Source organism: Mandrillus leucophaeus, unplaced genomic scaffold (genome assembly GCF_000951045.1).
Source record: "Mandrillus leucophaeus isolate KB7577 unplaced genomic scaffold, Mleu.le_1.0 Scaffold62, whole genome shotgun sequence".
NCBI lineage: Eukaryota > Metazoa > Chordata > Mammalia > Primates > Cercopithecidae > Mandrillus > Mandrillus leucophaeus.
In genome coordinates, this window is record NW_012106697.1 from 6,451,234 (window position 1) to 6,463,557 (window position 12,324).

The 12,324-nt window shown below is 42.5% G+C and overlaps 1 protein-coding gene across 2 annotated transcripts in view; it reads right to left on the minus strand.

Annotated features, from left to right (window-relative positions):
* The window catches only part of SORBS2 (sorbin and SH3 domain containing 2), a 403,159-nt gene that overhangs the window by 306,781 nt on the left and 84,054 nt on the right, over positions 1–12,324 (minus strand). The window contains exon 2 of one of the 2 annotated variants that reach the window (XM_012000189.1): positions 10,373–10,454. The exons of the other annotated variant lie outside the window; for it this stretch is intronic. The gene's annotated coding sequence lies outside the window, so the exon portion shown is untranslated. The remainder of the gene's footprint in view (positions 1–10,372; positions 10,455–12,324) is intronic. 2 annotated transcript variants of the gene reach the window in all.

Genomic DNA, 12,324 nt, shown 5'->3' on the forward strand with positions numbered 1-12,324 from the left:
ACCTTCCAAAGGGAGCTTCACGCGGTGGGGGTAATATTCTGTATCTGGATTGTGGTGAAGCTTCCATGACTGTATTTGTCAAAACTCATAGAGCTATATATCTAAAATGGTTGAATTTTATTGTACATAAATTATAACTCAATAAACCTAACTTTAAAATTAAATTGGCGTGTTTATAGATCCTATATATGGGAATTGTTCCCATCTATCATTTCTATCTGGATGTTCTTATAGACATAAATATTAAGCTTTAAATCTCTGTTGATACAAATGTTAACGTTTATCAGTTAGCATTCATGATGATTATAGCAGGGTGAGTGGGACTTTGAGTGACATTTTGCATCCTTCTTTGTGCATTTCTGTATTTCTTCATTTTTAAAATAAGCATGTGCTATTTTTTTAAATAAAAAAGTTTTATTTTTGTTAAGGGCTCAAAATAAAGGCTCCAGAAAATAAAGGATTAGTAAGATCTGAACAAAAGAAATTCAGAATGGCAATGAGGGTCCAGTAGAGCTGAACAGAGGTGAGAATATGATTTCCATTAAATTGGCCTTTGTGGGTTTCAGGACTGGATCTGAGCAGGCAGTCGACCAGTGACCTATCATCTAGACTATGGTTTCCTCAGCAGAGGACCTCTTTCCTACAATGATCTCTCAACTGCCTTTAGTTCTTGACTCCTAAGAGGTTTCCAACACACAGACCTGTATGGAGTCAGTGTATTCCCGGAATGCTCAGACAGTAGGGAGTTTCTTTAGATAGTTCTCATATTGTATTGGCATAATCCTCTTTCAGTTCTTGGGAGAATTTACTACATACTTTATGCAATGATTTCAGTGATCAAGTTACAGTCATACTGCCGATTTCCCTACCGAAAGTCGGGCAGCCAAAGTGGTGGCAAGACATAAATTGATACATCAAATCCACCATCTGTTCTCAATGTACGCATCAGCTCCTCCACACCTGCCTGGACTTATCTTGGGAAGGAGAGCAACAAGAAGAAAAAAAATCAAAATGTTTAATTAATGTTGCTAGAAAAGAAGGTGCTATTTAGCAAAACTGAACCTACAGATACTCACAAGCTCACAGGCTTCTTCTTCAAAGCTGTGAAGGTGTAAGCTAGAAGTAAGTGGTCTGTGTAGCCCTCTGATGGCTTGTTGGGGATGGGAGAGTTAGCAAACCCTCTTATGTGAACTCCAGAGCCCGAAGGCAAGCAAAAGCCCACTCTCGTGCTTTCACATTTCTGCCCCTGAAATACGACATAGCACCTCCGGGCACCTGCTGTCTTTTCATTTTCTCGCACTGCTGAATACACAAGCATTTTAGGGAAAGCCAAGAACATAATGAAGGCTCGACTCAGAGTGCAGAAGTGTCTAGGGATGCCCACTACAGCTCGGAGGCCGAATGTCACCAACATCACTTCCGTACACATAGACTCCATTCACTTTTTGAGGTCACCTCCATTGTCAGTGACAGTTCAAAAGCGTAACATTTCACAGTTTCTTTCTCATGATGTCCTCAGGCCTCTACTATCTCCACATATAAACTCAAATGATAAACGGACTAACTATTTTTATAATCTCTCCTTTTACTCTTCAAAATGTTTAGGCAAGAATAAAATATATAACAATGCATAAATGAACCTGAACACTTGGCTCTTTTAAGATTCCTCTAGAATATCCTTGGCATCTCTGTAGAGAATAAAGGTAGCATGAAAAAAAGCCAAATCGTGCTTCACACACACCCACTCCGTTTTCCATGAGACTCTTTGGGCACATCTTTTTAGAAAATAAGAATTCGGTCTTATTCATTTAAGCTTCCATAAAGTAAGTAATGCATGATTTTTAAACTTTCTGTTTTGAGGCGTAGGTGCCAAGAGGCAACTTTCTCAGCTTGTCACCCTATTTAAAAGTTCCGAGAAAATCCACAGCATTCGACATTTCTCTTGTAAGTTACTGCGCCCCTTAGTAAACCACATGACAAGCTGGTAAATACAAGTATTCACAAGCAAATACGATGTGTTACAAGTGAACATAGCAAGCCCCTGGGCGATTGGGGAAAATGAGGGACTGACTGAGAAAGCACTTAGGCATAGTGCCTTGTTCCCTGACTGTCCAGAGAGGTTTAAATTCCTTGCTAGAAACTCTCATGAAAGGAAATGTGAGGTGGGTAGTAGAAAGGCTAGGGTATTCTAGGCTGCAATAAGAAAAGTATACAATAGACCAGGTGCGGTGGTTCACGCCTGTAATCCCAGCACTTTGGGAGACTGAGGTGGGCAGATCATGAGGTCAGGAGATTGAGACCATCCTGGCTAACACGGTGAAATCCCGTCTCTACTAAAAATACAAAAAATTAGCTGGGCATGGTGGTGGTCGCCTGTAGTCCCAGTTACTGGGGAGGTTGAGGCAGGAGAATGGCATGAACCTAAGGCAGGCAAATCATAAGGTCAGGAGTTCAAGACCAGCCTGGCCAACATGGTGAAACCCCATCTCTACTAAAAATACAAAAATTAGTTGGGCATAGTGGTGAACACCTGTAATCCCAGCTATTCGGGAGGCTGAGGCAGGAGAATCACTTGAACCTGGGAGGCAGAGGTTGCAGTGAGCTGAGATCGCACCACTGCACTCCAGCCTGGGCGACAGAGCAACACTCTGTCTCAAAAGAAAAAAAAGAAAAAGAAAAAGAAAAGAAAACAACGTGGCCGTGGCCTGGTCTGGCTCTGCTCTGCTATCCACGGCTCAGGCGAGTCTAGAACATGGGATTCCGTGTGGGGAAGTTGTGCTAAAAGGGAATTAGAAGATCTGTAACAAGAAAAGAACTGCAGCACAATGAGAGAACTGGGACTTAGGAGACATAAAGGATGACGGAAGAGGTCTGATCATTTATCCTGGAACAGACTCAGTGCAAGAAGGGACAATATCACCCTTTTCAAATATTTGAAAAGCTGGGCTTTGAAGCGATTTGTTTGGTTTGTCCAAAGGGTATAACTGAGACCAAATGGTCAGAAACTACAGAGAAACAGATTTCAGCTCAGTAAAGGGAAGAATCTTCCAGCTGGCAGCGAGAGAACGGCCGAAGAGGAAGGACCTTCCAGCCCGTGTGAAGACAGAATAGGCTGCCTTGAGAGGTAAGGCTGGCTTTGCAGCACACTGGAGTTGCACAAGCAGAGCCTGGGCAGACGTCTGCGGAGAAGCCGGAAAAGGCATTTAGTAGGTAGAAGTAAAAGAGGGTCCATGAACCCATATAACAAACTTGGCTGTTGAGTGAGAATCTGACACCCACCTACACAGGCGCTCACAGTTCAAATGATGGAAATAATATCACATTTCTTTCTGTTAGTAGAACCCTACATGGGCTGGGTAGAAGAGAGGTGCTCTGTGTATGGAGGAAGTCTTTGAGCAAGCGAAATTACAGTGTTTGAAGAAACACACTTCCCTCTTTTATACAGTTCTGAAACTGTTATAAAGATTTGGTTGTTTGAAGGGTTGAAAAACTACTGCTTCATTAAGAACCACACGCTTCAGGAAAAGGGAAAATCACAACTTGTGGGTATCCCAGATCGTGGCCTTTATTATTCAATGGTTTGACACTGGAAATGCATACCATGCAGCCTGCAGATTTATGGACCGGAGATTTTGTGGTATGTTAAAAGTATTTTTTTGCAAGTGATTTGAAATATGCCCTTTTTGATATTTCAGCAAAATGAGCTACTGTAACCTAAGTTAAACAAGTTATTCAATAGTCTCAAGCAGCAAAGCGTAACCTAGCAAGACTTTGGAACCTGAGGGGTGGTAGCACCCTCCTACTAAGACCCTCCTACTAGTCTTCGATTATTTGTAATTGTTATTATTAGAATCATTTCATATCTTCTGGAGAGTTATTAAGAAGATGGGGTTGCTGATCTTCTTAATAACAAATTATCTAATTTTTCATCTGTAATTTTGTTCCTCAAAACTTTCCCCTTCAGTTGTTGTTGGACAGAAAAAGTTGCTTTTTTTGTTTGATTTTTACTAAATTATCATGGATTCTCACATAGTATATATATGTGTGTATACATTGAACTCATATCTTTTCATTATAATTATTAGAAGCATAAACGGTATGAAACCTGACATTCTATATTATTATTATTATTTTGCTTTCTGGCATTCAATATATTGCCTGTCCCGATTTATTTATTCTGAGTTTTCATTGCATTTATCATACTCTGTAAAGTGCTTGTGCTAGTAATGACTCCCAAAGATACATCCATATACAGATCCCCACAATCTGTGAATGTTACCTTATTTGAAAACATGGTCTTTGGAGAATGTGATTATCCTGGATTTTCTGGATGGGCTCTAAATACAATCACATGTGTCCCCAGGAGAGAGGGACAGAGGGGGATTGGAGAGAGACACACAGAGGAGAAGGCAATGTGGAGATGGAGGCAGAGACTGGAGTGATGGGGCCACAAGCCAAGGCATGCTGGCAGCCACCAAAAGTTGGAAGAAACACAGATTAAATTTCTCCTAGGGCCTCCAGAGGGAGTGTAACCCCACCTCCATCTTGGTTTTGGATTTCTGGACTCCAGAAATGTGTGAGAATAAATTTCTGTTATTTTTTCTTCCAGTTTATGGTAACTTGTTACAGCAACCATATGAAACAAATAGTGTTCTTTCCTCTGGAGTTTGTTTTCCTACCTTTTCCCAACTCTAAATTGCTCACACAATGTTTGGGAATTTCCTTCCCCATCTCTATGTACTAATATCTTACCAGTGCTTCCAGGCTTAGCTTCACACGGTGTGGCTCCAGCAGCCTGCTGTCTCCACGTCAACCCGCATGACTGGGAGTCACTCAACTCCTCCCCTGAACACTCAACACAGGGAAAGCTCCGGAGTCCTCATTGTCTCATCTGAAAACCCTCTCATGATTGTTTGCAAACTGCATGAGATAAACTGAAAATATTTAGCATTGTATTCAGGGCAGAGTAGGTGTTCGGCCCACCTGTCGCCTTCCGAATTGCCAGTGCATAGCTGTATCTCTTTCCCAGCACACACGCCAGCAGGCAACTGCTGTTATTATTGCCTCATGAGGCAATCGGGGCTGAGTGAACTTCCTAAGCTTCTCTCTTTTTGCTTTCTATAATCACCTTTGCTTTCTAACATCCCTTTTCTGTTTTACTTTTATCTTAGAGGAAAAGATTTTTCTTCCATTCCAAGGTTAAACTTTTCAACTAGATTTTAATGTTCATCCCTCGCACCTCCCCTGGAGCCTCTAGTCATTTTCTCCTTCTGGAAAACATCTCAATCGATCCCTCTCTGTTTGCACCTTCTTCTAAACTGAAAAACAGAATAAGGTGCATCAATGTTAAGACAGAGAAATAAAACGCAATTGCTCCCTTTCTCTCCCACCCTACTTGATTTTTTCCACATTTTTTTTTTGTTTTTTAAAGACTGCTTCCGATGCCTCACCATTCACGCATTCTAAATCATTTCTAATCTGGTCTGCATGTTCGCCTCTGCTGTTTTTTTCAAATTCATTAGTGATTTCATAGTTATGAAGTCCAGTTACTGCTTCTGGGACATCACGCTCTTGCACCTAACTCTGCTGTGGCCTGCGTATTGGATATCTCTGCTGGTCTCTTCGATTCAAAATGTTTAAAATTGGTATCATCCCCCAACCTCCAATTTATCTTTTCATGTTCCTCTCAGTCTCTCACTTGGGTGCCAAGTGTTCATTTTTGCTTTTTCCCCTTCCTTCCACCCAGTCTGTGCTTCTGTCCTCCTCCTCCGCCTGACAATTTTACGTCCTGAACGTCTATATAATTTATTGTTACTGTTACTCCATTGGATGTAATGAGGCTCCCATCACTCACTTGCCACTTGAGCTACTGCAGTTTCCTCCTGACACTCATTCCACCTCCTGCCTTCCTTCATTCCACTCATTCCTCCACAATTCTGCCAGATTAGTTTTTTTTCTCTTTCTTTTCCTTTTTTTTCTTGAGACACAGTTTCATTCTGTCACTCAGGCTGGAGTGCAATGGTGCGATCTCAGCTCACTGCAACCTCTGCCTCCCAGGTTCAAGCAATTTTCCTGCCTCAGCCTCCCAAGTAGCTGGGATCACAGGCATGCGCCACCATGCTCAGCTAATTTTTGTATTTTTAGTAGAGATAGGGTTTTGCCATGTTGGCCGCGCTGGTCTCGAACTCCTGATCTCAAGTGATCCACCCACCTCAGTCTCCCAAAGTGCTGGGATTACAGGTGAGAGCCACCGCACCTGGCCCAGATTAATTTTTAAGTGTATTTATTAATATATCACTTTTTTGTATAAAATCCTTTTGTGGCTACCCATTTTCTATTGAATCAAGTATATTTCACTCCATTTGCTTTGGTTGGCCTTGCAAAGCTCTTCACAGTAGAGAAGTCACCGTGGCTAACATCTATGGAATTCTGCTATGTTCCAGGGCCTCGGAAGCACTTACAGACGTTATCTCCTCTTATCCTCACAAGAACCCTGTGTGGCAGGCTCAGTATTGTTTGGATGTCACAGTGAGAATCCAGAGGTTTAACCAGGATTAGAACCGTGTGTCTCTATCTCTACAGCCTAACGAGAGAGCCCACGAGAGAATCTTTAAGACCGCCTCCACTCACAACTGCCTCCGGACTGCCCCACAGTCTCACCCTGACGGCTTCAGGACGTGATCACACTCCACTCAGTGGTCTCACCTCTGCCTGCTGAGGACAAATGCTTTCCGGTGCCCCACTCAGGCCCTTTCTAACAGTGCAGTGTGTGTTTATCTTGCTGCCTTATAGCCGTGTGCACTCGGGAGCGTGCGGATGCCCTCCGTTCATGTTGGTGTCCTCTTCAACATCCTAGCACATGGGCCTGAACATAGGAGTGACTCCATATGTGTTGAATTCCAATGCCTAGGTTTTCTGCCTTGCTAGAAAACAGGTTCTTTAAGAGTAGGACAAACTATAAGAAATGTTTGTATGTATTATAGTATTGAACATGATGCATTATACATAGCTGATAGTAACTATCAAATGAATGAATTAATAAATAGAATAAAAGAAAGGGAATCACTTAAGCTGTATGGGTTTCTTCAACTATAAAATAAAGAGGTTAGGACAGACTGCCTCTAAGATTCCTTTCAGATCTAAAATGTTATGAGTTTAAGATTCTGCTTATTCTGTTTTTTAATTCTGCTTATTCTTTGTTTTTTAATTCTGCTTATTGTAATACTTTTTTATGTTGTGTCAGTAAACAAAAAAGTAAGTGGACATTTGTATCTGTGAAATTAAACCCAAGAAGCCATCATAATGAAATCACCTTTGCAAAAACTGTAACAGTGAGAAAATGATTGCAGTGAAAGAGAACGTATCTAATCAATCCCCACCTTGCCTTTAACCTCCAAACTGCCTTTAGTCCTTCCTGGGCATGACAGCCCTTGCCAAACCTACACAGCCTTTGCAAAGCTAATAAAAGACCACAAGTTAGGAGAGTGAGGGACCTGAGTTCTGTTAAGGTACGGATGTGCGCGATTATCAGCCATTATCCTGAAGGAAACAAGATTTGCAACATGCTCAATTATTTCTGCAGATAGCAACACTATTGTATACTAGAACCTAAGATTGGCCTTTTGAAATGTCTTTTCAGGTTTTTGCACTTCTGATCACCAATGGTTCCACTTGGACCCACCAACCAGCTACATGGCCTCACTCACAAGGAGACCTCCTGGACTGCAAACTATCCTAGAAAAAACCTAGTCTCCAAATTTTGGCAGAGATTGACTTGAGCAATAACTCTATCTCCCACGTGCTGTGGCCAGTCTTGTGTCAATTACACTATTGCAATGCCATCGTCTCAGTGAATTGGTTTTGTCTGTGCAGTGGGCAAGAAGATCCCATCAGGTGGTTACAATAACTTTTTTTTTTTTTTTAAATAGAGCCTTGCTCTGTCTCCAGGCTGGGAGTGCAGTGGTGCGATCTTGGCTCACTGCAACATCCGCCTCCTGGGTTCAAGCGATTCCCCTGCCTCAGCCTCATGAGTAGCTGGGATTATAGGCACATGCCACCACATCCAGCTAATTTTTTTTATTTTAGTAGAGAAGGGGTTTCACCATCTTGACCAGGATGGTCTCGATCTCCTGACCCGTGATCCACCCGCCTCGGCCTCCCAAATTATTTTTGTATTTTATATAAAATGTTAGATTGGGTGCTAAGTTAATTTCTTCTACTCCTGCTTATACTAGAAATCTTTGAGCATCAAAGTAAACTGGAGCATTTCAATTGCTTTAAGAAACTAATCTGAGTGTACAGAAGAATAAAGAAGTTAAAGAAAATATCCAGCTATGAAGGAACTTGGAAGTTGTTAATGTTCTAGAATTGCACCATGTGTCTTTAAGGGGCAAAGGAGAGAATAATTTAAAACATCCACTAGAGAGCTCTGCAACATTTCCTTTTTGCAAACATTAATCAATGGTAGTTACTCCCCAGAGCAATGTCAGCACTCCCATAGATTCGATTTTACTAATAAGGACTTTGATTATACACCCATGTTCACAGCAACCTTGTTCACAATAGCCAAAAGGTGGAAACAACTCAAGGGTCCACAGACAAATGAACGGGTAAAAAAAATGTGGTGCATATATATCATAGAACATTATTCAACCTTAAGAAAGAAGGAAATCCTGGCACATATCACAACATGGATGAACTTTGTGGACAGCGTGCACGGTGAAGTAAGCCAGACACCGAAGGACAAATCCTGTATGATTCCAATCATAATGAAGTACCTGGAGAAGTCAAACTCACAGAGAAAGAAAGTAGAATGGTGGTTGCCAGAGGCTAGGGGGAGGTGGCCAGCTCTTGTTTAATGGGTACACAGTATTAGTTTTGGAAGGTGAAAAAATTTTGGAGATGGATGGCGGAGACGGTAGCCCAAGAATGTGAATACATTTAAGGCCTTATGGCTGTACACTTAAAAATGGCTAAAATGGTCAATTTTATGTTATTTACATTTTCCCACAATGAGAAAGGGGAGAAACCTTGAGCAAGTGAACAAGAAAATTATAGCCTCGAAAGAAACAAGAATAGGGAACTATATAATATATTCTTCTGTAGTTTGAACACTCCGATTACCATTGAGAGCTAGTGAAGTGACTGGTCTTGACTTTTCTAAGGATGCTAGCCATGGAGGAGCAGGAAGAAAGAGATAATCAGGTACAGAGTAGGGAAGGCACTGTGTCTGCTGTGCTGTGGAAGAAGGGGGAAGAAAGAAGAGAGAGAAAAGCCTTGTCATACTTAGGAAATGGATTGCCTGGTGCTGTCCTGTGTTCCAGAGCGATGTGTGGTGAGAGGGTTTGCTGTGGGATCATAACGTCCGTGAGTGTGAGCCTGGGGGAGGCAGGATGGATGGGCTGAAATACACCAGACAGTACCACTGCCACGTTGGGGCAAAGGCTCTGGGAGTTGCTTCCTGGACTGGAGCCCACCCACTAGCAGGGATGGAGCTTGTCAAACTTCATTATTCTCCAAGATACTGAGAGACCCGGGCCCTTCAGCACCTCACTCATGGATGTTAAATCTGGAATAGATAGTGTAGAGGTGAAGCGAATTTTCTTCCCTCCAGCTTCTGAAGGTTTGATAATTTGAGTCCATAAAACAAACTGACAACAGACAGCTTAACAGCCAGAAGAGAATGTGAATTTACTGACATGCACATGGGCACGGGAGTCCCACAAACATGAGACTCAAAGAAGGGTCAGATGGCTGAAGTTTTTAGACTAGCTCCCATTCCAGGCTATGGAGGGAACAGGGGCTAGGGGCTCCCCGGGGAAGGAGGCGACAAGGTTATGGGAGAGTGAAGGCGGGTCAGCCTGGTGAGCACATGGTGTCTTGTCATGTGGATAAAATCTGCTGTAACCCTGGAGCTGCCCTCAGGAGGAGCAGGTGGGAATGGGGTAAAAGTCTCTATCAGACCTTGAGCAGTGTCAGACTTTAGCCTCTTTTTCCCATGAGTTAACCTTTCCTAGATCCAGATAAGGAAGACAAGGGGGCCTCCGAGCCTATCTGCATGGTCTGTCTACCTCCCTAGAGCAGATTTTCCCTACAGATGCAAATCTGCCTCACAAAGGACAGTTTTTCAGAGCTATTCCTGTGTTCTCTAGCCCCTCTGAATACCGATCTCGAAATATGCCAAAGAAGCATATTTTAGGGTAAAATATTCCGGTTTCTTTCAATGGAACGATAGAAATATGCATATTTTAAAAGAGCAAAGACAGTATGGGACATACTGAAGGAAAAATATGAAAAAGACAAGAGCAAAAGGATCAAACGCAGAAGAAAATGTTGGCAGGAGGTGTTGGGGAAGAGTGGGTATAAGAGCCACCAGCTGCTTCACAGCCCCAGGCGTATTTGCATAACATCAAAATTGGATTTTGACTGATCTGATTTTCCAACAAATCGATCGGCTTCAGAAGTAAAAAAAATAAACAGAGATAGTCATTTTTACTATTAGTAATCATCAAAAATAAAAATCGATTTGAAAATTTCTGTGTAGGTTTTCAGTTTTGCAGACTTAATCTCCAGTTCCTTTTAAGAACGGTCTGAACCCAGAGCCTCTCTGTCCATAGCAATGAAATCACATGTTACACTGAAGACTGGACCAGCGGTGTCCCAAGCACCCACATGTCTTACCTCACAAGGCACCAAGGCCTCCCTGGAACTGCTGTACTGTCAGAATCAATCTCTCTCTGGGGTCTGCTTTTGAGGTTCAGCCCATCAGCTCCATTGCACTGACACAGCTCAGTTTATGCCAAAGACAGCTGCCACCTCAGTCCCCACAAAAGAACAAAACACACCATCATCCCAGGTGATGCAACCCACTCCCTCAGCAAACATCACTGTGACTTGAAAATCACAGACGCTCAGAGAATGAAGGAGGCCTGGAGACCATCTCCTCGGAGCCCAGCCCTTTCCTGAAGCAGAGACAGGAAGGGCTTGATGACACAGGGAGCGAGGGACTGAGCCGGGATGCCTCCTGACACCCCGGCTGGCCCCATTTCCATGCTGCCAGGTATGACCAAACATTAGTGTTTTAATGACCCCTTCATCTGATCACATTGCTTTGCACACTTATTTTAATGTTAGACTTGAAAACATGTGATTTACTAGTTGTGTGCTTCCAAGAATCCACAACACAGAAAAGAAAGAAGAACGAATTAGGACAATAGGCCCACCGGAGGCCAAAATTCTCACTCTCAGCCTACATCTCTTATGAGTGACAGGGCAAGCCCTGAAGCCACTGAAGCAACAGCAGTGAACTAAGTCAGGGCCAAATACAGTGGGCTTGTTTTGGTGTCACGGCACCTCCTGAACTCCTTACCTGTATGTTTGAGCAATTCCCTACCATACAAACCTCTACTCTATTGATTTATCCCAATACAGAATCCAAGAAGGCCAGGTGAAACTTCCCTTGTCCTCGTAACTGAGGTTCGATTTAGGTTCAGATTTCCAATGGGAATGAATAACCCAAGGAGGTGAGGTCCGTGGAGGAAAGTGGCAGTGGCGTGAGCGTCCGTTCTGCTGCAGCGGATGCAGCGGTCATGGTGCCCGCTGCCCAGTGCCCGGCTGGCTTCTTGCTCAGAGTCAGGTCTCAGTGTCTGTGGTCCTAGCTAGTGCTTTCTGCTGATTGGCCCAGACAGGTCAGCTGAGAACGAAGGACTAGGGTTCTTCTCTGAGAATTTTCCCTTAACAATAAGAAACGTGAATAACAGTGACTTTGTCACACTGTAACATTAACAATTTCTTTTTCAGAGAAGTAAAATGTGGTCAAATTATATTTTTCCGGAAAGAATCTAATTTTCAAATAATTCTGGACAATCCCTCCATTGTTTTCTTCTGAAAATATTATTATTGGAAAAGTTTGGTCCCAAATTCACAGCAGAGAGTTTCACTTGGATTAAAATTAGCCGGAGAGAATGATCAGTAAGGACCAGGAAAAGGGACTATATTAGAGTAATGGAGTTTGAAATCCCATTGAGCAGAAATCCCATCGACCACAATTATCCAGCTCTGAACAAGGATCAAATGCTCATAGGCCAAAAAAAGCTCTGGATTAGGTCAAATAATCTCACTTAACCAACGTGTATATAACAAATACTCCAGTGGATTCCACAGCGATTTCGTTTTGGAATTTGTCATGGGAAATAGGTAGGAAAGAGAGATTGCAATGGAGTCATGCATAAAGAAATGCACTTAAAGAAAAGGGGTAATTTTTGCAGCATTGATGGGTTCTGAATTAGATACAAATCCTCAGATAAAGGATTTAGACATGTTGGC